Consider the following 11,039-nt stretch of genomic DNA (forward strand, 5'->3'; position numbering starts at 1 on the left):
GTATGTATAAGTTTAGTTACTTTATGTTCTTTGTTGTATATGTCTGTTTTCCATGTCTAGTCTTTGTCCCTGTATTACATTCTTTTGATTACCGCTATAACCTTGGTTCCCTTGATTACTCTTTTACATCATTTGTATCGATTTACTCTTTGCCGTCATTGTCTTCCTTTTGGTGAATACCTTGTTGTTTGCCGTTCTGTCGACCATCAACCCTGCCGTATCCTTGTACCACATGGCAGTCGTCAACTGAGATTCCTTTGCCGCGTGTCCATAATTTAATAGCGTTTCTATGTATCCTCTGTAAGGATAAGTACTCGTCGGTGGCGACACCAGTTTTTCGTTCAAACTGACACTTGTGTCGCTAAACAGGGAATGCATCCACGAATTGACGGGTCCCATGTCTTTGTCTGTGTCCAGGTCCGTTTCATCCTTGTTAACTATTCGCGCTTCTACGGAGAGATAGGTGTTTGCCAGATCGATGTAATTGTCTCCGGCTTCTCTGACTACGAATTCGTAAGGCCCGTAATTGTGACCAAGGCTGAAATGATGCTTTTTTCTTCCCAATACCCGTGTTCCACACTGGTCTGCTTAGGTGGAACAGCAAACACGTCCAACTCCGATTTGGCCCATTGACATGATTCTGGGTGTACGAGAGCCATGATTTATGTGAAGATATCACGAGGGCCGTTCAGTTTGCCGGGCTGATGTCGTCTAGGCTTCTCTCGTCTGAGCTTTTTTAGGTCTCTCGCCGCGTGATCCAACGCTGTTTAGTGCTTTCTGTACCGTATTCCGTCCGACCGATTTTATTCTGGTTTGCAAAACCCTTTTCACGTTCTGTCCTTCAGTCACGTCGGACGCCAGGTTGAGTCCAGTCTTTAGACTTTAGAGCTTCTTTTTTTTTTTTAAAGATTTTGCTCCTCGTTTAACAATGGAATGGCCGATTTAAACGAACTTCCAATTATGCTCCCGAGTCCGTGTCCTCTTTTAAATCGCCTCCCTCCGTATACTGGTGGTACTTTCCTAGCTTGATTCAAATCATATTCGTGCCCTGTGATTCGTTCTCATCTTACAACAGTGTAACTTTTCTCTTTCTAAAATGTAGTGTCACCACCGCTCGTCCTGGCTCGAATGGCACTGATCCGCCGGTGTCGTCCTTTATATCTATGTCTACGTTCTGAAATTGTTGTAGCAAGGGAACGTAGTGTACAGGATCAAAGATTCTCGAAATGTTTTCGCCGTCTCGCCCTTCCACGGGGACCGTTCTTAGTAAGGACACGTGTGCATCTCCAACCGTTCTGTGTTCTACCAATGGACAATACACGTACAGTGACGTCAGTTCAGTCATCGTGATCAATCTGCAACGTACTAATCGTGATGCACTTCATCGTTGAATGCCAATAACTTGAATCCCAAAGTTTTTTGTAACTCGCCGCTGATGGTGACGAGACAATATTTTTTCACGTTGATCCAGGCTTTCCAGTTGGCGTTTAGATGAAGACGTGAAAATACCTGTCGAACATTACCTTGTCTCTCATCTGACCGATTTTTTAAAAGATTTTTCTCGGATTTGCATTATAATCCCCTGGAATGTAGAAATGATGCATCCTCGAGTGTTTTCCTTGCCTTATCTGTAGTGAATTCTCAGCCATATTTCAGATTGCCTAACGTTGTACAAGGAATGAGAGTATTGTATCTCGGCCAATCCGATTTCCCACAACCCGTCTAAATCCACCGTTTAAGGGAGTCTCATCGTAAACTTGGTCACGGTATTGTCCATGGAACCGTTTCTGTGAAGAGTCAGGTAAAACATGCTTCGTCTTGAGACCAGGATTGGATAAGAGATATCCTTAGCAGCTGCTCAATAGTGCAGTCCACAAATTTTCTTTATCCGACCCCACGGTCAAATTATAAATGCCGACTACGATAATCGTACAGAGTACGAGTACTTGACACAAGTACACCACTTCAGACCGAGGTGTTTTCTTTCCACAAGTTTTCCACTTGTCCGCTTCGCTTGCTGTCTTCTGCAAGACTGAGCCGTTCAGGGTTAAACGCCCCGTTTTATTAGGTCGTCTTTAAAGATTCGACTGTTGAAAGTGTCTGGGTAACCCAACCATTTGGCCAAGTACTGTAGTCGCCGTCCCTTTTTCCTCTTTTTCAATACCGTTTCTATCTCGTACACGTCGTCGTTCTTGATCAATTTCTGTAATTCCTCGGGGTAGAAATTCCCGTCTAAAGTTTCGCCGCTATCATCTTTCACGACGTACACGGGTGGCTTCGTCTCGATACACTTGACCACGTAAACAGTTCTTGGATCTAGATTGTGAGGTGTCCCTTTTTAAATGTTTGCTTATACTTTACGAGTCTGACTCTATCTCTAACTAATATATTTTCACTTATTTGGTTTTCCTTTGCCGTATAACCGTTTAGCTACGACGGTAAATGAGAGTTTCTCTATGGGTAAAATATTTCCACGTCCTGCTCTTTAACGTTCTGTTGAAACACTCTACGATACTGGCCTTGGTTTCGTCGTTATACGTGGTCAAAACGTGAACGTGCTTTTCTTTCAAAAAATTGTGAAACACTCTATTCGTAAATCCGGTTCCTCTGTCTGTCTGTAGTCGTAACACTTCCTTCTTCAAAAATGGTGTTGAAAGCTTCTTTCAGTGTTTTTCCAGTCTTATCTTTTATCGGAACGACCCATGTACATCTGGATAACACGTCTATACAGGTCAATAGATACTTGAAGTCTCAGTTTTGCCACGTCCACCAAGTCCGTTTGCCATTGATGGTCTATAGGTTACAGACCACCAATTCAACTAATGAGCATTTGGAACGTACGCAAAAATAATCCTACGCAGAAATTACCCCTGTTCCTCATAGTGCTGTGAAAAAAGTTCTCTTCTCATTTAAAAAATTTAAACAGTTTCTGAAACGAAAAACATTTCTGTACATTTTATAGGTGCATTTTGCTACTTGTGATGTGAAGCCTAATCTCCATAATGATTTCTAAATATACCCCTATCTTGTGAAAACACTGGGATTTCCCATGCTATTTATAGACACTTCACTTCCGGTGACCAGTACTGCACTGCAAGTCTGCTAACCCCACATGCCATTCTGATGATTGTGAGCTGACATATGTAGAATCATGCTGATATATATAGTCCTCTGCAGGTTAAAGTTAAGGTAAAGTCCAGAGAAGCCATTGAATATTGTGAAATTAGCATAGAAGCCTATGGGAAGTGGAATTAGTGGTTTCTAGCCTCTATACCGTAGACTACGACTTTTCTTCTGGGAAATCTCTGTCGGGTCGGTTTGTGTAACGTATACGTATCCTGCGTCTGTAGCCATTGCTTCAATTCCTTTTTGGCGTATCCGATAAGTAAACTTATTGATTCCACCGTAACTTACAGGCTCCGATAGATGTTAATAGCTCGATTCCATGTTGTAAACAGATTTATTTTTTGTCGTTACTTTCCCTTTATACTGGGTCCATTTTGGAAGTCTAGGTGTCGTCATGGGGGTCGACCTTGGGGTTTTCATCTGATATCGGGGTTGTTTTTCTCTTTTCTAATCAAGAGTTCGGCTTTGTTTTTCATCGTTTTGGGACGCGTCGTAAGATTTCTTCTTCGATGGAGTCAGTTTGCTTGGTTGTCACTGGGGTGAAGACTTCCGTTTTGACGGTCCGTGGTCTAACGGTGCACTATACAGATACATTAAGTCGCACTGCTTCGCACACCAAGTTACCCCGGTCAAATTTTGTAAAACGTGAAATTAAAAGTTGAAATTTGGTCGATATATTGTTTAAATGTAGATAAGTATTTATATATAGACAGATGTAGTATATATGATGGTAAACAGATGTAATTTTAATGAAAAATGGTATCCGGAACATTTCAGTCCCCTGCCGTATTAGGTTCTCTCCTCAGCATCAGATGGCTAATTATCAAAATACCTTATTTTGCATGAACGTTTGGGACTAAAATTGTGAGAGGATGAAAAAAAGGGTCTTATTATTTTTACCTTTTTTCCAACTACTCCATGCATGCTTTCATCCTGGGGTAGTGTCTAAGTGCCTGATATTTTATAAAGCATAGTATTTGGCTGTTAGTTTTGGAAAGGCACCCCTGATCTGTACTAAAACTCAGTAATATTTGTTTTCAATATGTTACCATAACTACTGGATTTTATAAGAATAATCATTAAATTACTTATCAATGACTTGAACCTCCACACACCAAGATTTAAAAAATATGCACTTTTTTGACAAATCACAAGAAATTTCTGTGTGGACTCCCTCAAAACAGCTCAATTTCAACAAAATGAGACCAAATTTTCAGAAATGACCTAACTGTATTGTACTACCTAAAGTCGTCGTAGACGTTCATGTATCAGGCGATAGACTGGTCGTATCGTTTCATGTGTTCATCTGCTGGTACGTCTTCACGTTCCAGTAGCGTTCTCATGTTTTGATCGAGAGTATCCATGGCTTTCACTCTCTTAGGTCGACGGGTGGTCTAGGTCTGGGTTGGGGTCGGAGATAGTGATTGATCAATACCATTTGTTTCATTGCATCAACTTTGAAAGGATGGGAACCACCACCGAAGCCAAAGGTGCCAGTAGAGAAACCATAAATCCTCTTTTTTGTAAGACGGATCAAAGGGATCAGAGGGATCGTTTTCCTTGTCAGCAGTCTAAATCAACTCTTCCTTTTCTTCAGTCTCGCCTTTTTTTGGTGTGTTAGCTGGACGTTTCCTCTGAGTATGTTGTCCGCTATTTCGCAAAAGCACTCTACCAAACTCCTGTCCGCTTTCTGTATCAATGCCGTTCTGATGCAGGGTTTCGCTTTCTGTAAATATCGCGTATTTTTGCAGGCGGGGAAACGATGGTATGACGCTGGTAAAGGCATGGGCCCATGGCAAAAAATGGTCGTCCAAGTATCCTTTGGGTACGTCGAAAGCAAGGAGGTTATCTGTCGGATGCATGAAATGTTTTGTTATCTGCTGTCTGCTGCTGCTCGCATGTTGGGTATTCCAGCTGCTGGCCACATTCAGGGTCATTTTTCCCGCTGCTTCCATCCGCTACTGCTCGCGTAAAGGGGTATTTCAACTGCTGCTGCATGGATTCGGGGTCAGTTTTCCTGCTGCTTCTATCCACTGCCGCTCGCGTAAGGGGGTATTCTACCTGCTGATGGACGTATTCGGGGTCATTTTTCCTGCTGTTTCCATTTGCTGCTGCTCGAACGCTAAGTGTTGATCGCTGGGTTCGTTTTGTCGTTTAGTTTTCACGTGTCGTTTAAAATTTGAAGGCAAAACGTAAACGAAGGTTTTTTTTACACACGGTACAAGTATGTTTCGTGTTGTTTCGTCGGCGATCAATTTAAGACTGGTGATGTATGCAATAATGAAGGCGTATTTATACTCAACACGAGGTCATGTCTACATTTTATTTATAAATCGGTTCTATACAGAGTAACTAATTGTCCCTGATTTCGGGTATTTCTTGTTCTATGACGGGCATTGCCTTTTCAGCTGTTTCCATTCGTCACGGTCTACAGTCAATTCTCGTTCCGAAGATCAAAACTTGCACAGTCGAATACTGTAATGTGTAATGTGGCGCCTTGACTCTGACGAAAATATTTTTTCCAAGGTGGTAATTAAAGTCTATAAGGGCTTGAATCAGCACTTCCTCCAATACTCTAGTCAGGTTACAAAAGGCTTTCCATTTGATCTAAAGGCAGTGTCATCTTCTTTTGATGGTTTGGTGTTTTCTATTTAATGTCTAATATCTATTCTTTTGGCTCCTTTTCATTCTGTCAATTCCACGTATCGACATCGTCTAAGATGTATCGAAAAGAGCAGTTGTTCTTTCACTGTCTGACTGGGTGCCTCCACTTCCTTCTTTGTACACTGAGAGTCTTCTACTTGAAGTTTTGACATGTTGCAGTCGTCTGTGGTATTGAAGCGTCGAACGTACTTTACATACTTTATATAGTTGTGCTCTCTGTCATCCGATTGGTCAAGTCTTTTCTGGTTTCTGATTGGTGTATTCTTTATAAGATGTCGCATCTGATTGATCGATCATTCTGTCCGATTGGTTCATGTCGAGGCTTCGGCGATGGCGACGACAATGCGAGAAACGAGTCTTTTCAAGTGGTTCCAATGTGTCACATCTAACAAATATCCTTGGATCGTAGGTCGATCTCATATGAACCTTCTCACATCGATTCCCACTTTGCCTAGGTAAGTGCATACCGTAACAAAGTAGTCGAAAGAAAGGGAACTGCTTAGCACAAGAACATAAACTATAATTCAGTGCAGGTTTTGACGTTTCAAGTTCCATACACCCGTGGTATAGTCACTGGCGTGGATATTACTCACGATGGCTAATGTTGCGGTCACAAGTGATAGCAGAACGATGACTCCAGTCATTGTCACGATATTAAAATTACAATCATAGTTTCTGTATAACGAGCTTACGCTCGATCTTAAACTACGGTCCATTGGGCTTGTAGTATAAAGATGCACCACGACTTCAATACTCTTTCTTTTTATAGTTGCTTTCTGGTGTTTTAATTGGTCAGTTTATTGCGTTGCGCTCCGACGAGTCCTCTATTTTTAAAGAAATCGAACCGCTTGTCTTGAAGAGTGGTTTCGTACAAGTTTCATACTCTATTCTCGTGTTCGGGGTAATGTTCGCTGGCTATTTTTCGAGGCAGAAAAACACTATCACTCGTCCCCGGTTGATTATACCATCGTTAAAAAACTAGACATGATCATTCCGTACGTGTTGACCTCCATGTTGGACGAGTTTTTTTTTGTTGTGTACCAATTTTTTATACCCTTCTCATCACGTGATGTTTAGATTGATTTTCCGTTCTACTTTTATCGTGTAAATTTATAATTTCTTTATCCCATTAGTTAATTCTCCATCGGCAAACTTTTTTTTTTTTTACTCTTTATTGTTTTTTTTTTTTTTTTTTTGTTTTTTTTTTTTTTTTTTGTTTTGTTTTGTTTTTTTTTTTTTGTTTTGTTTTGTTTTTTTTTTTCGTTCCGTTATTGCGTTATTTATCTTACTTCTTCTCATAAACATTTGATAAAAAAGTATTTATTATGCATCGATAAAATATTGAATAAAAAAAGTCATAAAAGAAAGAGTAAGGATTAGAGTTTGAGTTAGGGTTAGAAAAATAAAAATGAATCAGATCAATGCGGATTAGACTTACAGAACACTATAGACTTGTGATTAGGATTAGAAATAGAAAAATTAACTACCAGAACAGAATGTTAAGGTTAGGATTAGAGTCAGGATTAGGGTTAGGATCTGGGTTATGATAAGTGTTAAAACATTAGGAAAATAACGACAGCAAAGATTAGGGTTAGAGTTAGGGTTAAGGGTTAGGATTAGATGATAGAAAAAACAAACAGAAAAAAGATTACGGTTATGGTAGGAGTCGGGGATAGGGTTAGGGTAAGCCTTGGGTAAGAGTTAGCACAAGAGAAAATAGTTATCACAGTGATACGGAATAGACCTGAAGAACACATTATACAAAGTCACATGACTTATGGAGTTAGGGTTGAGGAGGTATAAGGGTTTACATAGAACAGACAAAACTGATGAAGATTAGGGTTTGCAATAGAAAATTTGTTAGAGCAAAAGTGGAGACTAGACCTAAAAAACAAACTACAAATAGTCACATTTTTAAGCTAGATAATGTGTTAGGATAGGGTTATGGTAGAGTTGGTGTTGACTAAACATAGAAAAGACAGAGCTAAAGAGAGTTAGGGTAAAAGCTTGGATAAGTGTTATAGTGAGGGTTATAAGTCACGGGTTAGGGTAAGATTTAGTGTTAGATCTCTGGTAAGTTCTTCGTCTTGAATACGGTTACATCTAGGGTTAGGTCTTCACTTGATTACATTTAAATCTATAGTGTGGTGTAGGATTATGTCTACATTTGTCTAAGGATAAGGTTATGTCTAGGGTTAGGATTAGGTCTAGAGATAGGTTTATGTTAGGTTTCGGTTAAAGTTAGATCTAGACTTAGGTCTATGGCAAGGGTTTAGTTCATGGTAGAGTGTTGGGTTAGGCTTAGGGTTATGTTTAAGGTTGGGATCAGATGTTGATGTTTGTCCAGGGTTATGGTTAAGTTAGGGTTAGGTCTAGAGATTGGTCTAGGTTAGGTTTCGGTTAAAGTTAGGTCTAGACTTAGGTCTTGTGTCTGGTGTTGGTCTTGATGGTCTAGCTTGAGGCCTTTGATTATAGTTATATCTAGAATACCTTATGGGGTTAGGGTAAGATACGTGTACTTGTTTCGGTTCTGGGTTATGTTAGGGTTACTGTTTAGAGTAGAGTGAAAGAGTTTGTATTAAGGTGAAAGGTACTGTCATGAGAAAGTTAGAGCTAGGATTAAGGTTTGAATTTCAGATTAAGTCTAGTATCAAGAAAGTTGCAGGAGTCAGCCATTAGATCAAGGATCTGGGCTATTGTAAAGGTTAAGTTTATGGTTATGTGTAGATTTAGGCCTAGGGTTATGTTTAAGTTTAGGGTCAGATATTGCTGTTTGTCTAAGGTTTTGGTTAAGTCTAGAGTTAGGTCTATATCAGGTCTTAGACTTTATGAAAGTCACACATAGAGTTTGTTATAGGGATTGGGGTCAGGTCTCGATCGTTACTTGTTCGGGTTTGCGGTTATGACTTGGGTCAGTGTTAGATTTAGATAGTTAGCGTGCGGGTCAAAGAACTAGGGTTAGAGTTTCTGATAAGGTCCAGTGTCAAGAACTTTGTTAGAGTTAAACGTTAGATCTAGGTTCGGGTCAGGATTAGCGGTAAAGTTAAGTAAAGTGTTAAGCTACGGTTTATGTTTAGGGTTCGGGTCAAGCCATAATATTTGTCTAGGGTTAGATTTAGGGCTATGGCCAATACATGTGAGAAATAGTTTGTCGATCAAGTCACGATTTGAAAATGAGATACTCTTTGGGGTCGACTAAAGTTAGTTGAACAAATATGGTAAAGGATAGAGTTGAAAGGTTGAATTTTCAGAATTGCGCAGGGTTACTTGTGTCTATCGCAGGTTTTGCATTGGTTAAGGCTTGGTGTTAGACCTTTGTGTTATGAATGTTATTGTTAAAGAAATAACCATCTAGTGTTAAACCTCATGTCAGGTTAAAAATTTAGAGTTAAGGAAAATAGAAATAGTTAAGGCTAGGAGAAGTGAAGGGGAAATTGTAGGTGAATCAGTTGAGTAGAGACAAGAGTCATTAGAGTCGGGAGTCATTCGACTAGGGTGAAGTTAGAATCGGGAGTCGTTAGAGTCAATAGTCAGAGTAAAGAATCGTTAGTCAAGAGTCGGAGTCAAAAGTCGGAGTCAAGAGTCATTTAAGTCAAGAGTCGCTAGAGTCGGAATAGGAGTCAAGAGTCGGAGTCAAGTCGGATCAAGAATCGTTAAAGTCAAGAGTCGGAGTCAAACGTCGAAGTCAAGAGTCATTATAGTCAAGAGTCGTTAGAGTCAAGAGTCGTTCGAGTCAAGAGTCGGATTAAAGGGTCAATATTGAGGGTCAATAGGGTGGTTAGAGTATGGAAGGAACATTAGCGAGAAGACTTGCAACAAATAGTAAAAAAGAATTGTTATCATTTTGTTCTCAGTTGTCAAAGAAGAAGGTCGTCGTTTACAAGATGTCCACGACCTGTCCATGATGCGAGATGATCTTTACAAGAAGGTATAATATGAAACGTCATTTTAGAGAAACTCATGGATACCAATTGAAAGCTTCAATTGATCTACCCCATCGGAGTGAAAGCAGGTGTTCTCCTTATTCTTTACCATCGCAAGGATCACTGCGTCTATCACGATACGTGAACCATGCACACATACCAATACAGTCCACATACGCATCCTGTCCAGCAAATGACAACCTCAGAAAGACAGAACCGATGCATTTGGTTGATCAGACTACGATACTTTAATGAGAGAACTACACCAATAAGCTTGAGAAAAGAAAAAAACCAAGATACTTTGATGAATGGACTACTCAAATCGATCCAGAATGAAACTCAAGAAGCTTGCCCAAGGACCCAGCTGATAAAAAACACGACAGACGACCCCCTTGTTTCGACGTACCCAAAGGATACTTGGACGACTGTGGGCCCATCCTTTTACCAGTGTTATAGCAGGACAAAGTGGAAAAACCATCTTTGTAAGCCGATTCGTACAAAACGTGAAATACATAATGATGTCTAAGCCCGATCAAATAACGTGGTGCTTCGATGTGTACCAGACCATTTATGGAATCATGGAGGATGTCGACATTGTACAAGGACTTCCCAACCTTGACACCTTGGATCCCAGAGACAGGCTTGTTCTAGAAAATATGATGAATTCTGTCACTGAATCTGTCTTGCATCTCTTCACGAAATATTTTCACCATAAAAATATAAGTGCCATGTTGCTGGTTCAGAATCTGTTAAACAAAAACAAGTATCACAGAACCATCAGTCTGAATGCCTGAACAAAAGTTCAACAAGATGAATCAAATGATCTACGATACTAGGACCTCATAAAATGAGAGGATTGTTCATCAAAAATAGCAGGAGCTATATGATATACAAAGAACACCATCAGAAGTCATGTTATCGAGTAACAAAATGAAGTGAATATTAAATAGAGTGGAAAAAACAGCCTTAACATCATCGATACTCGGACGGCAAGAGTACTTAGAGTAAGGCAGAGTCATAAGAAGATCGGATCGTGAAGTTTGAATAAAAAATGGTTTATGGAACAGACCACTGAGCAGGACCCGGTTTCGAAAAACAGACGATACCCCGACGTATATATGAATATGAATTGTAAATAAAATATAAAGGACTATTCTAAAAAGACCTTCTTACAAAAAAGGGTGGCTCACAACCGATAACACCTATTAAAACAGTTGGCAACAGCATAACAAATATATTTACTATCATAACACGGGTAGAAGTTTGAGTGTAAGTAACTTAATAATAACATACTATAGCTGTAAAAAGTATAAAATCCTTATAAAA

Source organism: Perna viridis, chromosome 10 (genome assembly GCF_037379345.1).
Source record: "Perna viridis isolate PV_CMFRI_1.1 ecotype Kerala chromosome 10, ASM3737934v1, whole genome shotgun sequence".
Taxonomy (NCBI): domain Eukaryota; kingdom Metazoa; phylum Mollusca; class Bivalvia; order Mytilida; family Mytilidae; genus Perna; species Perna viridis.